At 35.8% G+C, this 27509-nt stretch overlaps 1 long non-coding RNA gene across 1 annotated transcript; it reads right to left on the bottom strand.

Moving 5' to 3' along the window:
• Positions 1–8786: 8786 nt before the first annotated feature.
• On the bottom strand, positions 8787–22500 carry LOC127965866 (uncharacterized). The gene is made up of 2 exons (XR_008155499.1): positions 22276–22500; positions 8787–9336 (listed from the first exon to the last, which is right to left on the bottom strand). It is a non-coding gene; the product is annotated as an uncharacterized LOC127965866 (long non-coding RNA).
• Between the last annotated feature and the right edge of the window lie 5009 nt (positions 22501–27509).

The following is a 27509-nucleotide window of genomic DNA, read 5'->3' as shown; positions in this document are numbered from 1 at the left end:
CCTAAAGGTTCCGCCACCAAAGAATAAAGCTGTGCTGATAACGGACACCCCTTCCTTATGGACCTTAAAACTTTAAAAGGTTGACTTAAAAATCCATTACATTTTACTTTCGTTAAGATATCCTTGTATAAAATTGCAATCCATTTAATAAAATTTTCCCCAAACCCGAACTTCTTTAAAACAGAAAATAAGAATTTATGCTCCACTCTATCAAATGCTTTTTCAAAATCCAACCTAATAACATATGCTTTCCTTTCCTTTTCTTTTATATAACTTATTATGTCTCTTATGCTACTTGTAATGTCTGCTATGTCCCTCCCTTTTACACCATATGCTTGATTAGTTTCAATTATACTTGGCATTACATTCTTCAATCTATTAGCTAAAACTTTAGCTAAAATCTTAAAATCAGTATTTAGCATTGTGATGGGTCTAAAATTCTTCAAATTTGTTTTATCACCTTGTCTCTTATAAATTATTTTCATTAAACCTAACCCCATTCTTGGATTGACTCCTTCTTTCCTAAAAATATCATCATAAATTCCCTTTAAAATCAAACAGTCTCTCATTCAAGTCTCTCATTCAAGTACTAACCAGTGAACAATTTCCAAAAAGTTTAAAGCCCTGGTATTCCCAGGCAGTCTCCCATCCATGTACTCACCAGGCCCAAACCTGCTTAGCTTCCGAGACCAGACAAGATCAGGTATAGCCTTTTTTAGGGCTCAAGCCTGGAGGGCGAGAGCCCTATTGTTTTCCTTAGGATTATTTGTTATTATTAGGGCTCAAGCCTGGAGGGCGAGAGCCCTATTGTTTTCTTTAGGATTATTTGTTATTAGGGCCCGAGCCAATGGGCGCAGGGCCCTATTGTTCCCCTAAGGATTATTAGGGCTCAAGCCCGAAGGGGCGAAGAGCCCTATTGTTCTTCTAAGGATTATTCTTATTAGGGCTCAAGCCCGAAGGGGCGAAGAGCCCTATTGTTCCCCTAAGGATTATTCTTATTAGGGCTCAAGCCCGAAGGGGCGAAGAGCCCTATTGTTCTTCTAAGGATTATTCTTGTTATTATTATTATTATTATTTTTATTTTTTATTAAACCTTCCGGGGTGTTTTGGGGGCCTTAACATGCTCAAAAACTCTTGAAAATTGGCACACACATTGGAATCTGCGGCCATCAGGACGCCGCAGAGGCTGGGAGCCGGGCGTGGCACAGGGGCTCTACAGCGCCCCCTGGAAGACAGTCAGAATTCTTGAACCATAGCTCACACACACTTGCATGTATTTATATCAAACTCGGTACACTTATAGATCTCATTGAGCCGAACAACTTTCAAACTTTATGTCATAGGCTCCGCCCAACAGGAAGTCAGCTATTCAGGGCTGTTTAAAAAAAGCATGCTCTGGAATTTGAAATACTCCTCTGAGGTTTTCAACCCGTTCGCCACGAAACTCGGTGAACATGATCTCAAGACATTGAGGATGAAAAATTGCGAGGGGATTTTTGATATCTCGAACGGTTTGCCCGTGGCGAGGCATGGAACTTATGGCGAGAAATGAGAAACAGGAAATGTCTAATAACATCCACATACATTTCCTGAATTTGATCAAACTTCATGGGTTTGTTCGTTGTATGATACCGATTGTATATATGTGGCTATTAAGAGTCAACGTTATAGCGCCACCAACTGGCAGCAGGAAGTGTGTCATTTTCCAAATGCTTTGAATTCAGCATCTTATTTTTACTCGATTTACTTAAAACTTCATCAGAATAATGACAAAACACGGCCGATGTAAATCTGTTGTGGGGATATTGATATCTGATATAGTGTTGCCATGGCAACGTGTCAAACTTGAATGTTCTGTTATGGTGAGTTTGAGGCAGACAACAAGCTCAGATTTACATGAAACTCAAAACACATATCAGTATTAGTGATAGCTAGACAATGGCAAAAGCTTTTAAAAGGGCGTGAAGGAGGCACTCTATAGCGCCACCTTTTGTCAAAAGTGGGGGGGTTAGTTTTAGCTACAGACACCAAACTTGGTACATAAATTGTTCTTTTCAAGACGGACAACTTTCTAATTCACAGTCATCAGCTACGATCAACAGGAAGTCGGCTATTTTGATTTGAATGTGTATTTTTGAGATTTTACAGTTGTGAATTAATGAATACTCCTCACAGGGGAAGTACACTATACACACCAAACGTTGTCTACATGAAGAAAAAACATCGAGGAACTTAAATTGCGAACAGATTTTGGTTAGCTTGAACGGTTTTGTCGTGGTGATTTTTTGAAATGACAGTAAAAAGTGAAACATTAATCGTCTTGTATTTTTAAATTGCAGCTTCCAAACCTTTAAAAAACATTTTTAATTTAGAAAACCAGTGATTCTGAGGAAATATGCATAGTTTCATGACTTTACAGCACTGTATGATTAAAAGAAAATTAAAAAACTGTCAGACATCTGATCTCACTCTGTCACTCTGTGTGCTGACTCTGTGTGTGTGTGTGAGTGTGAGTGGGGGAGGGGTGTGAGCTGAGTGGCAGACAGACAGAGAGAGAGAGAGAGAGAGAGAGAGAGAGACTTAAACATCTCTTTAATCACCAGAAAAAAAAACTGTATTTTAAATAGTTATTTTTTTGTTGTTGTTGCTAATTGTGCTGTTATCATTACATCTTAAGAAATATCTTAGGCCTTATCCTTTTCTGACAGTTTCAGGGATTAAAAAAAATCCTAAAAAACCTTATTTGTGCTGCAAATAATAATTTCAAACTCATTTGATACTGACCTCTGTCACCCTGTGACATGACATTTATTTGAATTTACATAATCTCAAGGATGTAACAGTAAAACTGTTCAGCTCACAGATGAAGACTAAGCTTTAATGCAAGCAGAACTATTTCACAAATGCTTATAGGTTAATGAAATCATAACAAAACACTTTTAAATTATTTAAGGATTTGGTAACACTTTAAAATAATGTCTCAATTGTTAACATTAGTAAATGCATTGGTAACACTTCATAATAGCTGCAATTCTTAGCTAAGCATTAGTAAATAGTCAGTTCATGCTTTATATAGCCTTCTCCCAAAATTAATATTTTAGTAAGCATTTTATAAATACAGCTATAATTAAATTGTTCATGGTTTATATGCACATTTATTTTGAGGAGATTAAAGGCTGTAATCTCCCTAAAAAAAATGTAAAATAAAAAATAAAATAAATAAAATAAACAAACACAGAACTCATAAATATTTATTTCAAGATGCAATAAAAGAAAACTGTACACTTGAATTTATATATATATATATATATATATATATATATATATATATATATATATATATATATATATATATATATATATACACACAATTGCATAAGTTTATATTTAAAAATGTTTAGCAAGTGTACAGCTAATAATAATAATAATGCATTTTATTTAGTTTTAGCTACAGACACCAAACTCGGTACTTAAATTGTTCTTATCAAGACGGACAACTTTCTAATTCACAGTCATAAGCTACGATCAACAGGAAGTCAGCTATTTTGATTTGAATGTGTATTTTTGAGATTTTACAGTTGTGAATTAATGCATACTCCTCACATGGGAAGTACACTATACACACCAAACTTTGACTACATGAAGAAACAACATCGAGGAACTTAAATTGCGAACGGATTTTGGTTAGCTTGAACGGTTTTGACGTGGTGATTTTTTGAAATGACAGTAAGAAGGGGAAACATTAATTGTATTGTATGTCTAAATTGCAGCTTCCAAACACTTCAAGGCATGTTTTCATACAGAGATCAAATCATTATGAGGAAATATGCATAGTTTCATGACTTTACAACACTGTATGGATAAAAGAAAAGAAAAAACTGTCAGACTTCTCAACTGACATGATCTCACTCTGGCCACTCCGTCTGTGTGAGGAAAGGGAGGGGGAGAGGGAGGGGGAGTGTGAGTGTGAGGGGGTTGGTGACTGTGAATCTTTGGTGACTGACAGTGTGTGTGGATTGTAGGGAGGGGCTGTCTGGCAGAGAGAGAGAGAGAGAGAGAGAGAGAGACCTAATCATTCCTTTAATAATCAGGAAAAAAAAATCTATATTTTAAATTGTTATTGTTTTTGTTGTTGCTAATGGTGGTGTTTTTTTCCTTTCATTACAGGTTAAGAAATCTCTTAGGCCTTATCCTTTTCTGACAGTTTTTGGGATTTAAAAACATCCTAAGAAGCCTTATTTGTGCTGCAAATTATAATTTCAAACTCATTTGATACTGACCTATGACAACCTGTGACGTGACATGACATTTATTAATCTCATGGATGTAACAGTAAAACTCTTCAACTGACAGATTAAGCTGCAATGCAAGCAAAACTATTTCACAAATGCTTATAGGTCATTAAAATCATTACAAAACACTAATAAATTATTAAAGGGTTTGGTAACACTGTATAATAATGTCTAATTTGTTAACATTAGTAAATGCATTGGTAACACTTTATAATAACTGCACTCATTAGCTAAGCATTAGTAAATAGTTCATGATTATAAAGCCTTTTCCCTTAATAATAGTCATTATTAAGCAGGAATACATCTCTAATTACATTGTTCTTGGTTTAAAAGCACATATATTACAAAGGAGATTAAAGTTTCAGTTGTCTTATAAAATAAATCAATAAACACAACCCAGTTTGATTCAGAATTCAGAAATATTTATTTCAAGATGCAATAAAAGGAAACTGTACACTTGAAAAGGTTTTGAGCGATTCTTGAAGGACTAGCATCACCTTCACTTGTACGATGGTTTGAGGAATATATCTTCCAGATAGTACCGCCGCTCCCTATATGCAGAGTATGCAGTCTTCGTAGAGCACCAACTCCCAGAGGGGGCACCAGTTGCTCAAAAAAACCAAAACAAATATGCGCCATTCTCCCATCCGCGTTCGCGACCACTCAATAGCATTTGAGAAGAAAGACTTGTAGTCACAAAACAATTGTAATGTGTTCATATAGGTGTCAGCTACAATGCACACCTTATACATTTTTTATACATTTTAAAATAAAGTGTTACTAAAGTTATATATATTGTTCTGTGTATGTGATTTCAAAGTCTAGATTGGTCGGATTAACCCTTTAACTGCCACATCCCTTAAAACTTGATTGTCAGAGGGTTACTGTAAATGCTTATGCCCGCTGGGCACAGTTTTCCCGATGCCACCAGGGTGGCGTTGCACTGATGGCTTGAGCCCGACATCGCTGCTTGCAGCTATATTTATTATTATTATTATTATTTTTTTTATTTTTTTTTAAACCTTCCGGGCATTTTTGGGGGCCTTAACATGCTCAAAAACTCTTGAAAATTGGCACACACATTGGAATCTGCGGCCATCAGGACGCCACAGAGACTGGGACCCGGGCGTGGCACAGGGGCTCTACAGCGCCCCCTGGAACACAGTCAGAAATCTTGAACCATAGCTCACACACACTTGCATATATTTATATGAAACTCAGTACACTTGTAGATCTCATTGAGCTGAACAACTTTCGCGCTCTATGTCAAAGGCTCCGCCCAACAGGAAGTCAGCTATTCATGGCTGTTTAAAAAAAGCATGCTCTGGAATTTGATATACTTGTCATAGGTTTTTTACTTGATTGCCACCAAACTCGGTGAACATGATCTCAAGAGATTGGGGATGAAAAATTGCGAGGGGATTTTTGATATCTCGAACGGTTTGCCCGTGGCGAGGCGTTGAAATTAGGGCAAAAAGTGAGAAACAGGAAATGCCTAATAACATCCACATACATTTCCTGAGTTTGATCAAACTTCATCGGTTTGTTCGATGTATGATACCGATCGTATATATGTGACTATTAAGAGTTAAAGTTATAGCGCCACCAACTGGCAGCAGGAAGTGTGTCATTTTCAAAATGCTTTGAATTCAGCATCTTATTTTTACTCGATTTGCTTCAAACTTCATCAGAATAATGACAAAACATGGCCGATGTAAATCTGTTGTGGGGATATTGATATCTTATATATTGTTGCCATGGCAACGTGTCAAACTTGAATATTCTGTTATGGTGATTTTGAGGCAGATAACAACCTCAGATTTACATGAAACTCAAAACACATATTAGTATTCTTGATAGCTAGACAATGGAAAAAGCTTTTAAAAGGGCGTGGAAGAGGCACTCTATAGCGCCACCTTTTGTCAAAAGTGGGGGGGTTAGTTTTAGCTACAGACACCAAACTCGGTACAAAAATTTTTCTTATCAAGACGGACAACTTTCTAATTCACAGTCATCAGCTACGATCAACAGGAAGTCAGCTATTTTGATTTGAATGTGGATTTTTTTTTACATTTAGCTGTGAATTAATGCATACTGCTCAGAGGAGAGTAACACTATACACACCAAACTTTGTCTACATGATGCCAAAACATTTTAAACAACTTAAATTGCCAATGGATTTTGGATAGCTTGAACGGTTTTGTCGTGGTGATTTTTTTAAATGACAGTAAAAATTGAATTATTAATTGTCCTGCATTTTTAAATTCCAAACACTTCCAAACCTTTTTTCATACAGAAAAAAAGTCATTCTGAGTAAATATGGATAGTTTCACGACTTTACAACACTGTATGGATAACAGAAAATAAAAAAACTGTCAGACATCTCATCTCACTCTGTCACTCTGTTTGAGTATATGTGCTTCAGACTTCCATTGTCTGAGAGAAATTGCGCCCCTACAGGTGCAATTACCGGACTTTTACTTTCACTTTTAAATCGGTTAATAATACACATAAATAGTTAGATTTAATTCACACTGACAAGCTAAACCAACATATCTGATTATTACCGGTTCAGGGCTCAAGGATAAATTATTTCTGGCCAGAGATACGTGAGAAATAGGAGAGATGAATCACCGCTGTGATCACGAGCGTCTGGAGTAAAGAGCTCAGAATAACGAATTTATTCCTGTTTTAAAGCTTTTAAAAATAAATTATTACAGCGATATCACACAATCAACCAATTAGAACACACCAAGAGCTAAATTCAGATGTTTTTGAACTGTTTGTGTGAAAATGAAATATTTGTGGCTGCCTATCTGAAATCACCGCTCCGATCAGCGCGTACAGTGTCGAGCTCAAAACAAACGAATTTATTCTTGTTTAAGAGCTTTTTTAAATAAAATATTACCACAAATGCACACAATAAACCCATTGTAACACAACAAGAGCTAAATGCAGGTGTTTGTGACCAGTTTAAGTGTGCAAGACTATTTGAAAGCGCGACTGGCAGAATAACATTTCTCTCGAGCTGCAGGTTTCTGCATTTCGTCGTACGAATGAACACATAACGGACAAGATTATTTCAAAATAGCTTGGCGAATATAAACGAAAACAGCTGTCTTTCTGTCTTCAATTTTAATCTATATAAAAAAGGAAACTCATTCGACTTGGCTGCTTTTTTAATGTGTGCGTATTTATTTATTTACCTTTTTATACATTTTGTATAATTTCATAGTTTGTGTATTACAATTATAAAAACAAAAATAAATTTAGCCACTCACATAGAAATAGCTTAGGCCTTATCCTTTTCTGACAGTTTTAGGGATTTTTAAAAATCCTAAAAAAAAAAAATTATTTGTGCTGCAAATAATAATTTCAAACTCATTTGATACTGACCTATGACATCCTGTGACATTATATTTATTTGAATTTACATAATCTCATGGATGTAACAGTAAATCTGTTCAGCTCACAGATCAATACTAAGCTGTAATGCAAGCAGAACTTTCACAAATGCTTATGAGTCATTTAAGGATTTGATAACACTGTAAAATAATGTCTAATTTGTTAACATTAGCAAATGCATTGATAACACTTTATAATAACTGCACTCATTAGTAAATAGTCAGTTCATGCTTTATAAAGCCTTGTCCCAACATTAATAGTCAGTAGTAAGCAGTTTATAAATACAGCTATAAATAGCTTGTCCTTGGTTTATAAGCACATTTATTAAAAAGGAGAGTAAAGGGTCAGTTATCTTCCTATGAAAAATAAAAGATAAAAATAAACAAACAACAACACAGATTGATACAGAACTCAGAAATTTTATTGTGGATTTATGATCAAATTCTTTTTCAACATGATGCCAATATACTGAGATGTTAAATTGTGAATAGGTTTAGGATAGCTTAAATGGTGTTGCCATAGAGATTTATTAAAGTAACATAAAAAATACAATAGTTATTTTACTATATCTTTAAATTTTTTCATTCCAAACTCTTCATAATTTTTTATATAAGTAGAAGTCATCATTTGAAGGAAGCACAGTAAGTTTCATAGCTTTATCATTTTCAAGAGCCAGCATAAAATTAAAACTATCATAACTTATAAATCAAGCTTGCAATTCTTAGTACCAATAATGGTCACCAGAGGGAGCTATAGGATTACTTTTAAATAATTATTGTAGAAACGAGTATGATTTAAATCATTTATAGAAATCTTAAAAAAAAAATAATAATGAATTGTATGTATTTTACTGATAAAATGACCCTCGCTTAATTAGAATAACATGCTGAAGTATTGTGAACTGTATATTAAGAATAATTCTTTATAGGCTTTATGGACAGATACGTTTTGAGTGACTCTTGAAAGTTCAGCACCACATCCTCTTTTACCACTGTTTAAAGAATTAATCTTACACAACAGGTGTGAATGAATTTTGGATAGCTTGAATGGTTTTGTCGTGGTGATTTTTTGAAATAATAGTAAAAAAGGAACCAGTAAATGTCTTTTTATTTTTTTAAAGTGCAGCTTCTAAACACTTCAAAAAAATGTACACATAGAAGACCAGTCATTCTGAGGCATATTTCCTCAGAATGACTGGTCTCATGACCATAGTTTCATGACTATACAACACTATATGGATGATAGAAAATTAAAAAACTATCATACATCTGATGTCACTCAGTTCCACTGTCACTGTGGGTAATGTGTGTGTGTGTGTGTGTGTGTTAAGTGAATTAGGTGTGAATCTATCAGGGTGCATTTAGTCTCCAGCGCCAACATTTTACAGAACTGCCACTTTCCTGGAGTCTCCAGAATTACTCGGTGTCAGGCTCTGAGAGACTTAAGATTCCAAAAAATGATTTAATTAGAATACCATGAAGTATTGTGAAATACTATATATTAAGACTTTATATATAGGCTTAATGAACAGATTAGAGTGACTCGTGAAGGACCAGCACCACCTCCTCTTGTCCGATGGTTTGAGGAATATATCTTCCAGAATCTGGGATTAAGATTTAGGAGCTCATTTTTATTCCACCTCCTTTCCTGAAAGTCTGTCTTGCATAATTGACTAAAAATTAATCTTCACATTAATTCCTAATTATTTTGTAATTCTTTTTGTCAGTTCTTCTTGACCTGTTTTTTTCTTCTTCTTTTCTGACCTCATGACCCAGTCAGCATTTTTTGTACAATGGTCAAGTCTTAACTTATCCATTTCTGTATTGCATTTGTGTTTGATATTTCTCATGGGTATTTCATAATTTTCGACTTTACAGTTTGAGTTAAAACTCTATTTTAGCGCATTTCATCTGTAAAAGAAAACAAGCCTAATAATTCTACACATATGAATATAAGGAGTTTTTCTCTTCCAGCTTTCCTGGACTATTATATAGCACTCATAAATGATTAAATAAAAAATAATGGTAGTTATTAAGATTGATATGGTTTGGAATTGGTAAAATGTACTTGGAAAAAAATCACAATAAAACTATTTTTTTCATGTTTAAGTTTGGAATATTAACTGACATGAATGAATGCTATATAAATATTGTTCGTGTTAACATAATGTTTATAAATGAAATCTTATTGTACAGTGTTACTAAAGTTATATATATTTATATATTGTTCTGTGAATGTGATTTTAAAGTCTAGATGATTCGGATTAACCCTTTAACTGCCGTATCCTTTAAAACCTCACTGCCAGAGGGATATTGTGAATGCATGTGCCCGCTGGGCACAGTTTACCTGATGCCACGGGGGGGTTATGGCATTGGTGGCTTGAGCCCGCCATCGCTGCTTGCAGCTATATTTCTTATTATTTTTTTTTTTTTTTTAACCTTCCGGGGGTTTTTGGGGGCCTTAACATACTCAAAAACTCTTGAAAATTGGCATACACATTGGAACCTGCGGCCATCAGGTCGCCGCAGAGACTGGAACCCGGGCGTGGCACAGGGGCTCTACAGCGCCCCCTGGAACACCGTCAGAAAATCCTGAACCATAGCTCACACATACTTGCATGTATTTATATGAAACTCAGTACACTTATAGATCTCATTGAGCTGAACAACTTTCATGCTCTATGTCATAGGCTCCGCCCAACAGGAAGTCAGCTATTCAGGGCTGTTTAAAAAAAGCATGCTCTGGAATTTGAAATACTCCTCTGAGGTTTTCCACCCGTTCGCAACAAAACTTAGTGAACATGATCTCAAGACATTGAGGATGAAAAATTGCGAGGGGATTTTTGATATCTCGAACGGTTCGCCCGTGGTGAGGCGTTGAATTTAGGGCACAAAATTTGAAACAGGAAGTGCCTAATAACATCCACATACATTTCCTGAGTTTCATCAAACTTCATCGGTTTGTTCATTGTAATATGTTGCTCGCATATATGTAACTATAAGGTGTCAAAGTTACAGCGCCACCAACTGGCAGCAGGAAGTGTGTCATTTTCCAAATGCTTTGAATTCAGTATCTTAGTTTTACTCTATTTGCTTCAAACTTCATCAGAATAATGACAAAACACGGCAGATGAAAATCTGTTGTGGGTATACTGATATCTAATATAGTGTTGCCATGGCAACGTGTCAAACTTGAATATTCTGTTATGGTGATTTTGAGGCAGACAACAAGCTCAGATTTACATGAAACTCAGAACACATATCAGTATTAATGATATCTAGACAATGGCAAAAGCTTTTAAAAGGGCGTGAAGGAGGCACTCTATAGCGCCACCTTTTGTCAAAAATGGGGGGGTTAGTTATAGCTACAGACACCAAACTTGGTACATTAATTGTTCTTATTAAGACGGACAATTTTCTAATTCACAGTCATAAGCTATGACAAACAGGAAGTCAGCTATTTTTATTTTTATTTTTGGGCAAATTCGGCTGTGAATTAATGCATACTCCTCACAGGGGACGTGCACTATACACACCAAACGTTGTCTACATTTTGAAAAAAACATTGAGGAACTTAAATTGCAGATGGATTTTGGATAGCTTGAACGGTTTTGCCGTGGGGATTTTTGAAATAATATTAAAAAGGGAAACATTATTTGTCTTGTATATTTAAATTGCAGCTTCCAAACATTTCAAAACCATTTTTTATTTAGAGAACATGCGATTCTGAAAAAATATGCATAGTTGCATGACTTTACAACACTGTATGATTAAAAGAAAATTATAAAACTGCCAGACATCTGATCTCACTCTGAGGCATTCTCTCTGTGTGAGGGAAGGGAGGGGGAGGGGGTGGGGTGCTTGAGGGCCTGCCTGACAGAGAGCGAGAGAGAGAGAGAGAGAGAGTTAACAACTCTTTAATCACCAGAAAAATAAACAGTAATTGTGTGTTGTTGATTTTTTTCATCATTACAGCTTAAGAAATCTCTCTATCATTTTCTGTCAGTTTTAGGGATGAAAAAAACCTAGTACAATTTGTAGGGTTCAAACAAAATGATTTTATATAATAAGGTTAAGAATTATGTTAATTGCAAGATAAAAAAAAAGATTTTAAAAATACATACACGTTGACTTGTATATATTTTTTTATTCTGATAATAATTTTAAACTTATTTGATACTGACCTATGACAGACATTCTGTGACATGACATGACCTGAATTTACACAATCTTGCTCATTTTACAGTAAAACAGTTCAGCTCACAGATAATGACTAAGCTGTAATGCAGGCAAAAATATTTTACAAATGCTTATAGATCAATAAAATTGTTAAAAATGCTTTTTCACAAAGTGCATAATAATAAGGCACGTTGATATTCTGATGACATTTTTTTTCCACGCACATTTTACCAATTTCAAATCACATCAATCTTAATAAATACTATATATTTGGTATTTCATTATTTATGAGATAAATATATAATTGTCCTCGAAGGCTGGAAGTGAAAAGCTCATATTCAGGAGTGCTGAATTTTTAGGCATGTCTTCTTGTCATGCATTGGTCATAGAGCTCATTGTAGCCATGTTTCAGGTGTTGAAATAGATTTGTTATACATTATACAGGTTCACTGTTTGCACATTGTATACAGTATGTGTATGTCGTTCAGATGCAGCAGCGAGAGCATGTTATTGTAACGCAAAAACACATTAAAATAATGCGCGAGCATGAATCTCTCCGCTTGCATGGACATTTCCTTTACTTTGTCACAAAACGCGTCCTCTGCTCAAACTGTGTCCTGTGCACTCACAATTCTCTCTATGCTCATGCGATAGATATTCATTCTTTTCACACCTTTCTACTTCTAACCTTTTCTGTTCACATCTTTTACCATGTGCAGTGTGAATGCTCTGAAACATTAACATGGGCTCTGAAAAAAATATGCATTACGGATAGAGCTTGTGAACCTGGCCTTGCATAGGCATATGCACAGTCTGTCCTGTTCTCGTGCTCCATTTAGGAATGCTTCATTCGGACTGGTTCAGAAAGAAACGCCAAACGTGCAGTGTGTAATACCTATCATGGCCACCACCAGATGGAGCTATAGGATTACTTTTAAATAATTGTTTTAGAAACGTGTATACAGCATTTAAATCATTTATAAGAATCTTTCAAAGTAAAATAATATGTATTTAAAAAATTTAATGAATTTTAATGGTAATATAGTTTAATATAATAATTTCAGAAATGTTTATAGATCAATAAAAGTATTTTTAAAAATGGTTATAGATCATGAAAAGTGTTTTGCAACAATTTATAATAAGCTCTCTTTGGTTTACATTAACTAACAATGAACAATCTATTTTTCAGATCATTTATTAATCTTTTTTATGTTATTTCACAGTACATAAACTAATCTTAAAATAAAAATGTAATTAAAAAAATATTATTAATAATGTATTAAAATATTTTAACTAAGCTTTAATTAACATTTATATAAACACTTATACTGAAAGAGACTGAAATGGAAGCAATTTTTACTTTAAAAAAAACGCTTATAAGTTAACGAATGCAGTGAGCAGATGAAAGGACAGAACAACAAAGATATATAGTGCACCCTATTGGCAACAGGAAGTGTCATATTTTATGCTGTGGCAAACTACTCCTAGACATTTTTTGTGGTCAGTCTATCTTGAGTTTTTGTTAAAGGTTGTGTCCATGGGGCCATGACAAAATTGATTTCTCGCCATAGGAAGAGAAGTTGTTGTAACTCAGGCATAAAATATTCGATCTTCCCCAAACTTCAAATGTTCAATAATAGTCTTGGGCCTGAACACATCTGAAGGAAAATATTCCATTATAATGATAGCGCCACCTGCTGGCAAAAGGAAGATTGGCACATATAAATGACTTTGACATATTCCGCTTATATTTACGACTTTAAATGCATATTTCTCGCTGTTCGCCTTTTTTTACTAAAGCCGCTTGCTGGCGGTGAGCCCGGGTGCGAGGGCCCGATCATCGCTGCTTGCAGCTTTAATTAGGGCTCAAGCCCGAAGGGGCGAAGAGCCCTATTGTTCTTCTAAGGATTATTAGGGCTCAAGCCCGAAGGGGCGAAGAGCCCTGTTGTTCTTCTAAGGATTATTCTTATTATTATTATTTTTTTTATTTTTTATTAAACCTTCCGGGGGTTTTTGGGGGCCTTAACATGCTCAAAAACTCTTGAAAATTGGCACACACATTGGAATCTGCGGCCATCAGGACGCTGCAGAGCCTGGGACCCGGGCGTGGCACAGGGGCTCTACAGCGCCCCCTGGAACACAGTCAGAAATCTTGAACCATAGCTCACACACACTAGCATGTATTTATATGAAACTCGGTACACTTATAGATCTCATTGAGCCGAACAACTTTCACACTTTATGTTATAGGCTCCGCCCAACAGGAAGTCAGCTATTCAGGGCTGTTTACAAAAAGCATGCTCTGGAATTTGAAATACTCCTCTGAGGTTTTCATCCCATTCGCCACGAAACTCTGTAAACATGATCTCAAGACATTGGGGATGAAAAATTGCGAGGGGATTTTTGATATCTCGAACGGTTTGCCCGTGGCGAAGCTTGGAAATTATGGCTAGAAATGAGAAACAGGAAATGTCTAATAACATCCACATACATTTCCTGAATTTGATCAAACTTCATTGGTTTGTTCGTTGTATGATACCGATCGTATATATGTGACTATTAAGAGTCAACATTATAGCGCCACCAACTGGCAGCAGGAAGTGAGTCATTTTCCAAATGCTTTGAATTCAGCATCTTATTTTTACTCTATTTACTTAAAACTTCATCAGAATAATGACAAAACACGGCCGATGTAAATCTGTTGTGGGGACATTGATATCTGATATAGTGTTGCCATGGCAACGTGTCAAACTTGAATGTTCTGTTATGGTGAGTTTGAGGCAGACAACAAGCTCAGATTTACATGAAACTCAAAAGACATATCAGTATTAGTGATAGCTAGACAATGGCAAAAGCTTTTAAAAGGGCGTGAAGGAGGCACTCTATAGCGCCACCTTTTGTCAAAAGTGGGGGGGTTGGTTTTAGCTACAGACACCAAACTTGGTACATAAATTGTTCTTTTCAAGACGGACAACTTTCTAATTCACAGTCATCAGCTACGACCAACAGGAAGTCGGCTATTTTGATTTGAATATTTAAATTGAGCTCTGATTTAATGCATACTCCTCACAGGAAATGTTCACTATACTCACCAAACTTTATCTACATGTTGAAAAAACATTGAGGAACTTAAATTGCGAACGGATTTTGGTTAGCTTGAACGGTTTTGTCGTGGTGATTTTTTTAAATGACAGTAAAAAGGGAATCATTAATTGTCTTGTATTTTTAAATTGCAGCTTCCAAACACTTAAAAAAAAATTCATACAGAGATCAAATCATTCTGAGGACATATGCATAGTTTCATGACTTTACAACACTGTATGATTAAAAGAAAATTAAAAAACTGTCAGACATCTCAACTCACTCTGTCCCTCTGTTTGAGGAATGTATGTGTGCTGACTGAGTGTGTGTGTGTGTGTCTGTGAGTGGGGGATGGGCATGAGCTGAGTGGCAGACACAATGAGAGAGAGAGAGAGAGAGAGAGAGAGAGAGAAAGAGAGAGAGAGAAACTTAATCATCTCTTTAATCACCAAATTGTTATTTTTTGTTGCGTTTGCTAACATTGCTGTTTCATTACAGCTTAAGAAATCTCTTAGGCCTTATCCTTTTCTGACAGTTTCAGGAATTAAAAACAAAATTCTAAAAATACTTACTTGTGCTTCAAATAATAATTTCAATCTCATTTGATACTGACCTATTCCATCCTGTGACATGACATTTATCTTAATTTACATAATCTCATGGATGTAACAGTAAAACTGTTCAGCTCACAGATGAAGACTAAGCTGTAATGCAAGCAGAACTTTCACAAATGCTTATAAGTCATTAAAGGATTTTATAACACTGTAAAATAATGTCTAATTTGTTAACATTAGTAAATGCATTGGTAACACTTTATAATAACTGCACTCATTAGTAAATAGTCAGTTCATGCTTTATAAAATCTTGTCCCTACTTAAATAGTCATTAATAAGCAGCTTATAAATACAGCTATAAATAGCTCGATCTTGGTTTATAAGCACATTTATTAAAAAGGAGAGTAAAGGGTCAGTTATCTTCCTATGAAAAATAAAAAAATGAAAATAAACAAACAACAACACTGATTGATACAGAACTCAGAAATTTTATTGTGGATTTATGATCAAATCAGCCTGAAAATGAATCATACTCCTCCAAGAAGACACAAGTAGTTCACACCAAACTTTTTCAACATGATGCCAATATACTGAAGATGTTAAATTGCGAATGGGTTTAGGATACCTTAAATGGTGTGGCCATACCGATTTATTAAAGTAACATAAAAAAATACAATAGTTATTTTACTATATCTTTAACATTCTTCATTCCAACTCTTCATAATTTTTTATATACGTAGAAGTCATCATTTGAAAGAAGCACAGTAAGTTTCATAGCTTTATCATTTTCAAGAGCCAGCTTAAAATTAAAACTATCATAACATATAAATCAAGCTTGCAATTCTTAGTACCAATAATGGCCACCAGATATATGATTACTTTTAAATAATTATTGTAGAAACAAGTATGATTTAAATCATTTATAGAAATCTTTCAAAGAAAAATAATATGTATTTTACTGATAAAATGACCCTCACTTAATTAGAATAATATGCTGAAGTATTGTGAAATACTGTGTATTAAGAATAATTCTTTATAGGCTTTATGGACAGATAAGCTTGGAGTGACTCTTGAAGGATCAGCATCACATCCTCTTTTACCACTGTTTAAAGAATTTATCTTACAGAACAGGTGCGAATTAATTTTGGATAGCTTGAATGGTTTTGTCATGGTGATTTTTTGAAATAACAGTAAAAAAGGAACCACTAAATGTCTTTTATTTTTTTAAGTGCAGCTTCTAAACACTTCAACAAAATGTACACATAGAAGACAAGTCATGCTGAGGAAATATGCATCGTTTGATGACTATACAACACTATATGGATGATAGAAAATTAAAAAACTACCATACATCTGATGTCACTGTCCCTCTGGGTAATGTGTGTGTGTGTGTGTGTTTGTGTGTTTGTGTGTTAAGTGTGTGTGTGTTAAGTGTGTGTGCTGAGTTTGTGTGAATGTGTGGGAGAGGGGATGGGCTTGGTGTCAGAGAGAGAGAGAGAGAGAGAGAGAGAGAGAGAGAGAGAGGGAGGGAGACTTAATCATCTCTTTAATCACCAGCAGAAAAAAAGCAATTTGGTGTTGTTGTTGTTTTTTCATCATTACAGCTTAAGAAATATCTTAGGCCTCAACATCAACTGTTGCTAGCCTACTCCCAAAATTAATAGTCATTAGTAAGCATTTTATAAATACAGCTATAATTAAATTGTTAATGGTTTATATGCACATTTATTTTGAGGAGATTAAAGGCTGTAATCTTCCTAAAAAAAAAAATAAAAAATAAAAAAATAAACAAACACAGAACTCAGAAACATTTATTTCAAGATGCAATAAAAGAAAACTGTACTATATATATATATATATATATATATATATATATATATATATATATATATATATATATATACAATTGCATAAGTTACATTACATTTACATTTATTCATTTAGCTGACGCTTTTATCCAAAGCGACTTACAATTGCTATATATGGCAGAGGTCACACGCCTCTGGAGCAACTAGGGGTTAAGTGTCTTGCTCAGGGACACATTGGTGTCTCACAGTGGATTCAAACCCGGGTCTCTCACACCAAAGGCATGCGTCTTATCCACTGCGCTAACACCACCAAGTTAATATTAATTTTTTTTTTATCAAGTGTACAGCTAATAATAATAATAATAATAATAATAATAATAATAATAATAATAATAATAATAATAATGCATTTTATTTAAGGCGCCTTTCAAACCACTCAAGGTCACCGTACAACAAGTAACAACAGTAACAATATTAAAACAAAAAATAACAGCAAAAAACAATGTCAATAAAAAACCACAATAATATTAGAATAGCACAACATATTGTGGAATACTATATTAAGACTTTATATATAGGCTTTATGAACAGATAGGTTTTGAGAGATTCTTGAAGTACTAGCATCACCTCCTCTTGTACGACGGTTTGAGGAATATATCTTCCAGATAGTACCGCCGCTCCCTATATGCAGAATACGCAGTCTTCGTAGGGCACCAACTCCCAGAGGGGGCACCATCCCAGTAGCTCAAAAAAAAAATAAAACATGCGCCATTCTCCCATCCGCGCTCGCGACCGCTCGGACATTTGCGGATGAATGTTCGTAATTGATGGATGGACATCTATGCCCGGGTAAAAGACATCAGCAATCCGGCACAGAGAAAAGAAAAATAAAGTAAAAAACAAAACAAAAACAGGCATAAAGTTGGCTTGACATTGGACATTCGAGAGTCTCAAATTTAGGGACCGTCTCTAAAGTTACATGTGATATTGTTATACACTTTTCTAACGTCAGTAGCATTTGAAAAGAATGACTTACAGTCATAAAAACAACTGTAATTGTTCATCTAGGTGACAGCTATAATGCACCATTAAATTGAATGTTTGATATTTATTAAAACAAACTGTAAGTCATATGTAAATTATGCTACTTTTTCACATGGGCTCAAAAGCAAATTTGAAGCTCAATAGCATTTGAGGAGAAAGACTTGCAGTCATAAACCAAATGTAATGTGTTCATTTAGGTGTCAGCTACGATGCACAACTTATAAATTTTTTATATATATTAAAATAAAGTGTTACTAAAGTTATATATATTGCTCTGTGTATGTGATTTCAAAGTCTAGATGGGTCGGATTAACCCTTTAACTGCCATATCCCTTAAAATTTGATTGCCAGAGGGTTACTGTAAATGCTTATGCCGGCTGGGCACAGTTTTCCCGATGCCACCAGGGTGGCGTTGCACTGACGGCTTGAGCCCGACATCGCTGCTTGCAGCTATATTTAGGGCTCAAGCCCGAAGGGGCGAAGAGCCCTATTGTTCTTCTAAGGATTATTCTTATTATTTTTTTTTTTTTTTATTTAACCTTCCGGGGGTTTTTAGGGGCCTTAACATGCTCAAAAACTCTTGAAAATTGGCACACACATTGGAATCTGCGGCCATCAGGACGCCGCAGAGGCTGGGACCCGGGCGTGGCACAGGGACTCTACAGCGCCCCCTGGAACACCTTCAGAAATCTTGAACCATAGCTCACACAGACTTGCATGTATTTATATGAAACTCGGTACACTTATAGATCTCATTGAGCCGAACAACTTTCACACTTTATGTCATAGGCTCCGCCCAACAGGAAGTCAGCTATTCAGGGCTGTTTAAAAAAAGCATGCTCTGGAATTTGAAATACTCCTCTGAGGTTTTCAACCCGTTCGCCACGAAACTCGGTGAACATGATCTCAAGACATTGGGGACGAAAAATTGCGAGGGGATTTTTGATATCTTGAACGGTTTGCCCGTAGCGAGGCGTGGAAATTATGGCGAGAAATGAGAAACAGGAAATGTCTAATAACATCCACATACATTTCCTGAATTTTATCAAACTTCATTGGTTTGTTCGTTGTATGATACCGATCGTATATATGTGACTATTAAGAGTCAACGTTATAGCGCCACCAACTGGCAGCAGGAAGTGAGTCATTTTCAAAATGTTTTGAATTCAGCATCTTATTTTTACTCGATTTACTTAAAACTTCATCAGAATAATGACAAAACACGGCCGATGTAAATCTGTTGTGGGGATATTGATATCTGATATGGCGTTGCCATGGCAACGTGTCAAACTTGAATGTTCTGTTATGATGAGTTTGAGGCAGACACCAACCTCAGATTTACATGAAACTAAAAACACATATCAGTATTAGTGATAGCTAGACAATGGGAAAAGCTTTTAAAAGGGCGTGAAGGAGGCACGCTATAGCGCCACCTTTTGTCAAAAGTGGGGGGTTTAGTTTTAGCTACAGACACCAAACTTGGTACATAAATTGTTCTTATCAAGACGGACAACTTTCTAATTCACAGTCATCAGCTACGACCAACAGGAAGTTGGCTATTTTGATTTGAATATTTAAATTGAGCTCTGATTTAATGCATTCTCCTCAGAGGAAATGTTCACTATACTCACCAAACTTTGTCTACATGTTGAAAAAACATTGAGGAACTTAAATTGCGAACGGATTTTGGTTAGCTTGAACCGTTTTGTCGTGGTGATTTTTTGAAATGACAGTAAAAAGGGAATCATTAATTGTCTTGTATTTTTAAATTGCAGCTTCCAAACACTTAAAAAAAAATTCATACAAAGATCAAATCATTCTGAGGAAATATGCATAGTTTCATGACCTTACAACACTGTATGATTAAAAGAAAATAAAAAAAAACTGTCAGACATCTCAACTCACTCTGTCCCTCTGTTTGAGCAATGTATGTGTGCTGACTGAGTGCATGTGTGTGTGTGAGTGTGTGTGTGTGAGTGGGGGATGGGCATGAGCTGAGTGGCAGACACAATGAGAGAGAGAGAGAGAGAGAGACTTAATCATCTCTTTAATCACCAGAAAAAAAAATGTATTTTAAATTGTTATTTTTTGTTGCTGTTGCTAACATTGCTGTTTTCATTACAGCTTAAGAAATCTCTTAGGCCTTATCCTTTTCTGACAGTTTCAGGAATTAAAAACAAAATTCTAAAAATACTTATTTGTGCTGCAAATAATAATTTCAACTCATTTGATACTGACCTATTCCATCCTGTGACATGACATGTCTACATTTTTAAAATCTCATGGATGTAACAGTAAAACTGTTCAGTTCACAGATCAAGACTAAGCTTCTTTCACAAATGCTTATAAGTCATTAAAGGATTTAATAACACTGTAAATTAATGTCTAATTTGTTAACATTAGTAAATGCATTGGTAACACTTTATAATAACTGCACTCATTAGTAAATAGTCAGTTTATGCTTTATAAAGCCTTGTCCCAATATTAATAGTCAGTAGTAAGCAGTTTATAAATACAGCTATAAATAGCTTGTTCTTGGTTTATAAGCACATTTATTAAAAAGGAGAGTAATCTTTTCAGTTATCTTCCTATGAAAAATAAAAAAAATAAAAATAAACAAACAACAACACAGATTGATACAGAACTCAGAAATTTTATTGTGGATTTATGATAAAATCAGCATGTAAAAATGAATTCATACTCCTCCGAGAAGACATAAGTAGTTCACACCAAACTTTTTCAACATGATGCTAATATACTGAAGATGTTAAATTGCGAATGGGTTTAGGATACCTTAAATGGTGTGGCCATAGCGATTTATTAAAGTAACATAAAAAAATACAATAGTTATTTTACGATATCTTTAAAATTTTTAATTTCAACTCTTCATAATTTTTTATATATGTAGAAGTCATCATTTGAAGGAAGCACAGTAAGTTTCATAGCTTTATCATTTTCAAGAGCCAGCATAAAATTAAAACTATCATAACTTATAAATCAAGCTTGCAATTCTTAGTACCAATAATGGCCACCAGATGGAGCTATAGGATTACTTTTAAATAATTATTGTAGAAACGTATATAATTTAAATCATTTATAGAAATCTTTCAAAGAAAAATAATATGAATTTTATGTATTTACTGATAAAATGACCCTCACTTAATTAGAATAACAAGCTGAAGTATTGTGAACTGTATATTAAGAAATAATTCTTTATAGGCTTTATGGACAGATAAGTTTTGAGTGACTCTTGAAGGTTCAGCCCCACATCCTCTTTTACCACTGTTTAAAGAATTTATCTTACAGAACAGGTGCGAATGAATTTTGGATAGCTTGAATGGTTTTGTCGTGGTGATTTATTGAAATAACAGTAAAAAAGTAACCAGTAAATGTCTTTTTATTTTTTTAAAGTGCAGCTTCTAAACACTTCAAAAAAATGTACACATAGAAGACAAGTCATTCTGAGGAAATATGCATAGTTTCATGACTATACAACACTATATGGATGATAGAAAATTAAAAAACTATCATACATCTGATGTCACTCTGTCCCTCTGTCACTGTGGGTAATGTGTGTGTGTGTGTGTGTGTGTGTGTGTGTTAAATGAATTAGATGTGAAACTATCAGGGAGCATTTAGTCTCCAGCGCCAACATTTTACAGAACTGACACTTTCCTGGAGTCTCAGAATTACAATGTGTTAGGTTCTGAGAGATCTAAGATTCCAAAAAATGATTTAATTAAAATACCATGAAGTATTGTGAAATACTATATATTAAGACTTTATATATAGGCTTTATGAACAGATTAGAGTGACTCGTGAAGGACCAGCACCACCTCCTCTTGTCCGATGGTTTGAGGAATATATCTTCCAGAATCCGGGATTAAGATTTAGGAGCTCTTTTTTATTCCACCTCCTTTCCTGAAAGTCTGTCTTGCAGAATTGACTAAAAATTAATCTTCACATTAATTCCTAATTATTTTGCAATTCTTTTTGTCAGTTCTTCTTGACCTGTTTTTTTCTTCTTCTTTTCTGACCTCATGACCCAGTCAGCATTTTTTGTACAATGGTCAAGTCTTAACTTATCCATTTCTGTATTGCATGTGTGTTTGATATTTATCATGGGTATTTCATAATTTTCGACTTTACAGTTGGAGTTAAAACTCTTTTTTTAGCGCATTTCATCTGTAAAAGAAAACATGCCTAAAAATTCTGCACACATGAATATAAGGAGTTTTTCTCTTCCAGCTTTCCTGGACTATTGTATAGCACTCATAAATGATTAAATGAAAAATAATGGTAGTTATTAAGATTGATATGGTTTGGAATTGGTCAAATGTGCTTGGAAAAAAAATCACAATAAAACAATGTTTTAATGTTTAATTTTGGAATATGAACTGACATGAATGAATGTTATATAAATATTGTTCATATTAACATAATGTTTACAAATGAAATCTTATTGTAAAGTGTTACTAAAGTTAAATATATATTGTACTGTGAATGTGATTTTAAAGTCTTGATGATTCTGATTAACCCTTTAACAGCCTTATCCTTTAAAACTTCACTGCCAGAGGGATATTGTGAATGCATGTGCCCGCTGGGCACAGTTTACCTGATGCCACCGGGGTGGCGATGGCATTGGTGGCTTGAGCCCGCCATCGCTGCTTGCAGCTATATTTATTATTATTATTATTATTATTATTCTTCTTCTCCCGAATGAATCGCATTTTTGAGGGCTTTAACATGCTCAAAAAGTCATGAAACTTTGCACATGCGTCAAACCTGGTGAAAATTTTCGTCTGATATAGGATTCAGAAGAGGGTGTGGCAAAATGGCTCGACAGCGCCACCTATACCAAGAAAATCAACAGCCTTCCAGCTATGTTTCACGTACATGCACGAAAATTGGCACACATATGTAACACACCAATACCTACAAAAAAGACTCTTGGAGCGAAATTCTAAACCCAACAGGAAGTCGGTTATTTTTAATATTATGAGCATATTTTGTGTAATTTTGGTCATTTCCATGTGTTGTATTTTAACAAACTCCTCCTAGAGAGTTCTTCAAATCAACACCAAATTTGGTATGCCTAATCTAAAGGCCTTTGCGATGTTAAATTGCGAAGATCTTGAGTTTTCGTTGAAGGGCGTGTCCGTGGCGGCCTGGCGAATTTCGATGATTCGCCATGAAAAATGAAGTTGCTATAACTCACACATACAATGTCCAATCTGCCCCAAACTTCACATGTTTGATGAGACTCCGAACCTGAACAGATTGACATGCCCATAGTCAGTTATAGTCATAGCGCCACCTATTGGCAACAGGAAGTGACATATTTTACGCTGCGACGAACTACTCCTAGAAATTTTATGACATCAATGTATTTTTTGTGGTCAGTCTAATCTAAAGGCCAGTGCGATGTTCAGTTGTGAAGATCTTGAGTTTTCGTTAAAAGGCTTGTTCATGGCGCCACAACGAAGTTCGATGTCTCGCCATGGGAATAAAAGATGTTATAACTCAGGCATAAAATGTCCGATCTTCCCCAAACTTCACATGTGTCATAAGAGTCCTGGCCTGAACAGATCTGCAGGCCAATATTCCACCGGGTGTGGCAGAATGGCTCGATAGCGCCACCTATACACTTTCAACGGAGTGCGCCTCGAGCTATGTTTCACGTACATGTACAAAAATTGGTACATACATGTAACTCACCAATATCTACAAAAAAGTCTCTTGGTACGAAATCCGAATCCCAACAGGAAGTCGGTTATTTTGAATTATCCCTTCAAAATTGGTGTTGTTTTTGCCATTTTCAGGGGTTGTACTTTAACGAACTCCTCCTAGAGATTTATTCAGATCAACACCAAACTTGGTCAGTGTAATCTAAAGCTACTTGCGATGTTAAATTGTGAAGGACTTGAGGTTTCGTTAAAGGGCGTGTCCATGGCGGCCTGACAAATTTCGATGTTTCGCCATGAAAAAAGAAGTTGATGTTACTCAGACATACAATGTCCAATCTGCCCCAAACTTCACATGTTGGATGAGACTCTTGACCTGAACAGATCGACATGCTCATATTCAGTTATAGTCATAGCGCCACCTGTTGGCAACAGGGAGTGACATATTTTACACTGTGACAGACTATTTCTAGAAATTTTATGACATCAATGTCTTTTTTGTGATCAGTCTAATCTAAAGACCTGTGTGATGTTTAGTTGTGAAGATCTTGAGTTTTTGTTAAAAGGCGTGTCCATGGCGCCGTGACGAAGTTCGATGTCTTGCCATGGGAATAAAAGATGTTATAACTCAGGCATAAAATGTCCGATCTTCCCCAAACTTCACGTGTGTGATAAGGGTCCTGGCCTGAACACATATGACGGCAAATATTCCATTGGGTGTGGCAAAATGGCTCGATAGCGCCACCTATACACTTTCAACGGAGTGCATATGCACTTTTAACGGAGTGTGCCTCGAGCTATGTTTCACGTACATGTACAAAAATCGGTACACACATGTAACACACCAATACCTACAGAAAAGTCTCTTGGTACGAAATCCGAATCCCAACAGGAAGTCAGTTATTTAGAATTTTCTCTGCAAAATTGGTGTTGTTTTTGCCATTTTCAGGGGTTGTACTTTAACTAACTCCTCCTAGAGATTTATTCAGATCTTCACCAAACTTGGTCAGTGTAATCTAAAGGCCTTTGCATTGTTAAATTGCGAAGATCTTGAGGTTTCGTTAAAGGACGTGTCCATGGCGGCCTGACAAATTTTGATATATTGCGATGAAAAGGAAGTTGCTGTAACTCAGACATACAATGTCCAATCTGCGCCAAACTTCACATGTTAGTTAAGACTTCTGCCCTTAACAGATCTACATGCCCATATTCAGTTATAATAATAGCGCCACCTGCTGGCAACAGGAAGTGACATGTTTTAGGCTGCGACAAACTACTCCTATAATTTTTTTGAGATTAACATATATTTTGTGGTCAGTCTAATCTAAACGCCTGTGCAATGTTAACTTTTGGAGATCTTGAGTTTTTGTTAAAGGGTGTTTCCATGGCGCCATGACAAAATTTGATGTCTTGCCACAGCAAGAGAAGTTGTTGTAACTCAAGCATAAAATGTTCAATCTTCCCCAAACTTCACATGTTTGATAAAAGTCCTGGCCTGATCACATCTGAAGACCAATATTCCATTATAATGATAGCGCCACCTGCTGGCAACAGGAAGATTGGCACATATATGGGATATACTTTGATATATTCAACTTATAATTAGGACATTAAATGCATATTTCTCAACGTTCACCTTTTTACTAAAGCCACACGATGGCGGTGAGCCCGGGTGCGAGGGCCCGTTCATCGCTGCTTGCAGCTTTAATTAGGGCCCGAGCACCGAGGTGCGAGGACCCTCTTGTATCTGCTTTGTTTTTTATTAGGGCCCGAGCACCGAGGTGCGAGGACCCTCTTGTATCTGCTTTGTTTATTATTATTATTATTATTATTATTATTATTCTTCTTCTTCTTCTTCTCCCGAATGAATCGCATTTTTGAGGGCTTTAACATGCTCAAAAAGTCATGAAACTTTGCACACGCGTCAAACCTGGTGAAAATTTTCGTCTGATATAGGATTCAGAAGAGGGTGTGGCAAAATGGCTCGACAGCGCCACCTATACCAAGAAAATCAACAGCCTTCCAGCTATGTTTCACGTACATGCACGAAAATTGGCACACATATGTAACACACCAATACCTACAAAAAAGACTCTTGGAGCGAAATTCTAAACCCAACAGGAAGTCGGTTATTTTTAATATTATGAGCATATTTTGTGTAATTTCGGTCATTTCCATGTGTTGTATTTTAACGAACTCCTCCTAGAGAGTTCTTCAAATCAACACCAAATTTGGTATGCCTAATCTAAAGGCCTTTGCGATGTTAAATTGCGAAGATCTTGAGTTTTCGTAGAAGGGCGTGTCCGTGGCGGCCTGGCGAATTTCGATGATTCGCCATGAAAAATGAAGTTGCTATAACTCACGCATACAATGTCCAATCTGCCCCAAACTTCACATGTTTGATGAGACTCCGAACCTGAACAGATTTACATGCCCATATTCAGTTATAGTCATAGCACCACCTATTGGCAACAGGAAGTGACATATTTTACGCTGCGACGAACTACTCCTAGAAATATTATGACATCAATGTCTTTTTTGTGGTCAGTCTAATCTAAAGGCCTGTGCGATGTTCAGTTGTGAAGATCTTGGGTTTTCGTTAAAAGGCTTGTTCATGGCGCCGCGACGAAGTTCGATGTCTCGCCATGGGAATAAAAGATGTAATAACTCAGGCATAAAATGTCTGATCTTCCCCAAACTTCACATGTGTGATAAGAGTCCTGGCCTGAACAGATCTGCAGGCCAATACTCCACCAGGTGTGGCAGAATGGCTCTATAGCGCCACCTATACCATTTCAACGGAGTGCGCCTCGAGCTATGTTTCACGTACATGTACAAAAATTGGTACACACATGTTACACTCCAATACCTACAAAAAAGTCTCTTGGTACGAAATCCGGATCCCAACAGGAAGTCGGTTATTTTGAATTTTCCCTTCAAAATTGGTGTTGTTTTTGCAATTTTCAGGGGTTGTACTTTAACGAACTCCTCCTAGAGATTTAATCAGATCAACACCAAACTTGGTCAGTGTAATCTAAAGCCCTTTGCGATAATAAATTGCGAAGGACTTGAGGTTTCGTTAAAGGGCGGGTCCATGGCGGCCTGACAAATTTCGATGTTTCGCCATGAAAAAGGAAGTTGCTGTAACTCAGACATACAATGTCCAATCTGCCCCAAACTTCACATGTTGGATGAGACTCTTTACCTGAACAGATCTACATGCCCATATTCAGTTATAGTCATAGCGCCACCTATTGGCAACAGGAAGTGACATATTTTACACTGCGACAAACTACTCCTAGAGATTTTATGACATCAATGTTTTTTTTGTGGTCAGTCTAATCTGAAGGACTGTGCATTGTTAACTTGTGGAGATCTTGAGTTTTTGTTAAAGGGCGTGTCCATGGCGCCATGACGAAGTTCGATGTCTCGCCATGGGAATAAAAGATGTTATAACTCAGGC

The sequence above is a fragment of the Carassius gibelio genome, chromosome B10 (assembly GCF_023724105.1).
Source record: "Carassius gibelio isolate Cgi1373 ecotype wild population from Czech Republic chromosome B10, carGib1.2-hapl.c, whole genome shotgun sequence".
NCBI lineage: Eukaryota > Metazoa > Chordata > Actinopteri > Cypriniformes > Cyprinidae > Carassius > Carassius gibelio.
This window is presented reverse-complemented; position numbering and strand designations above follow the sequence as displayed.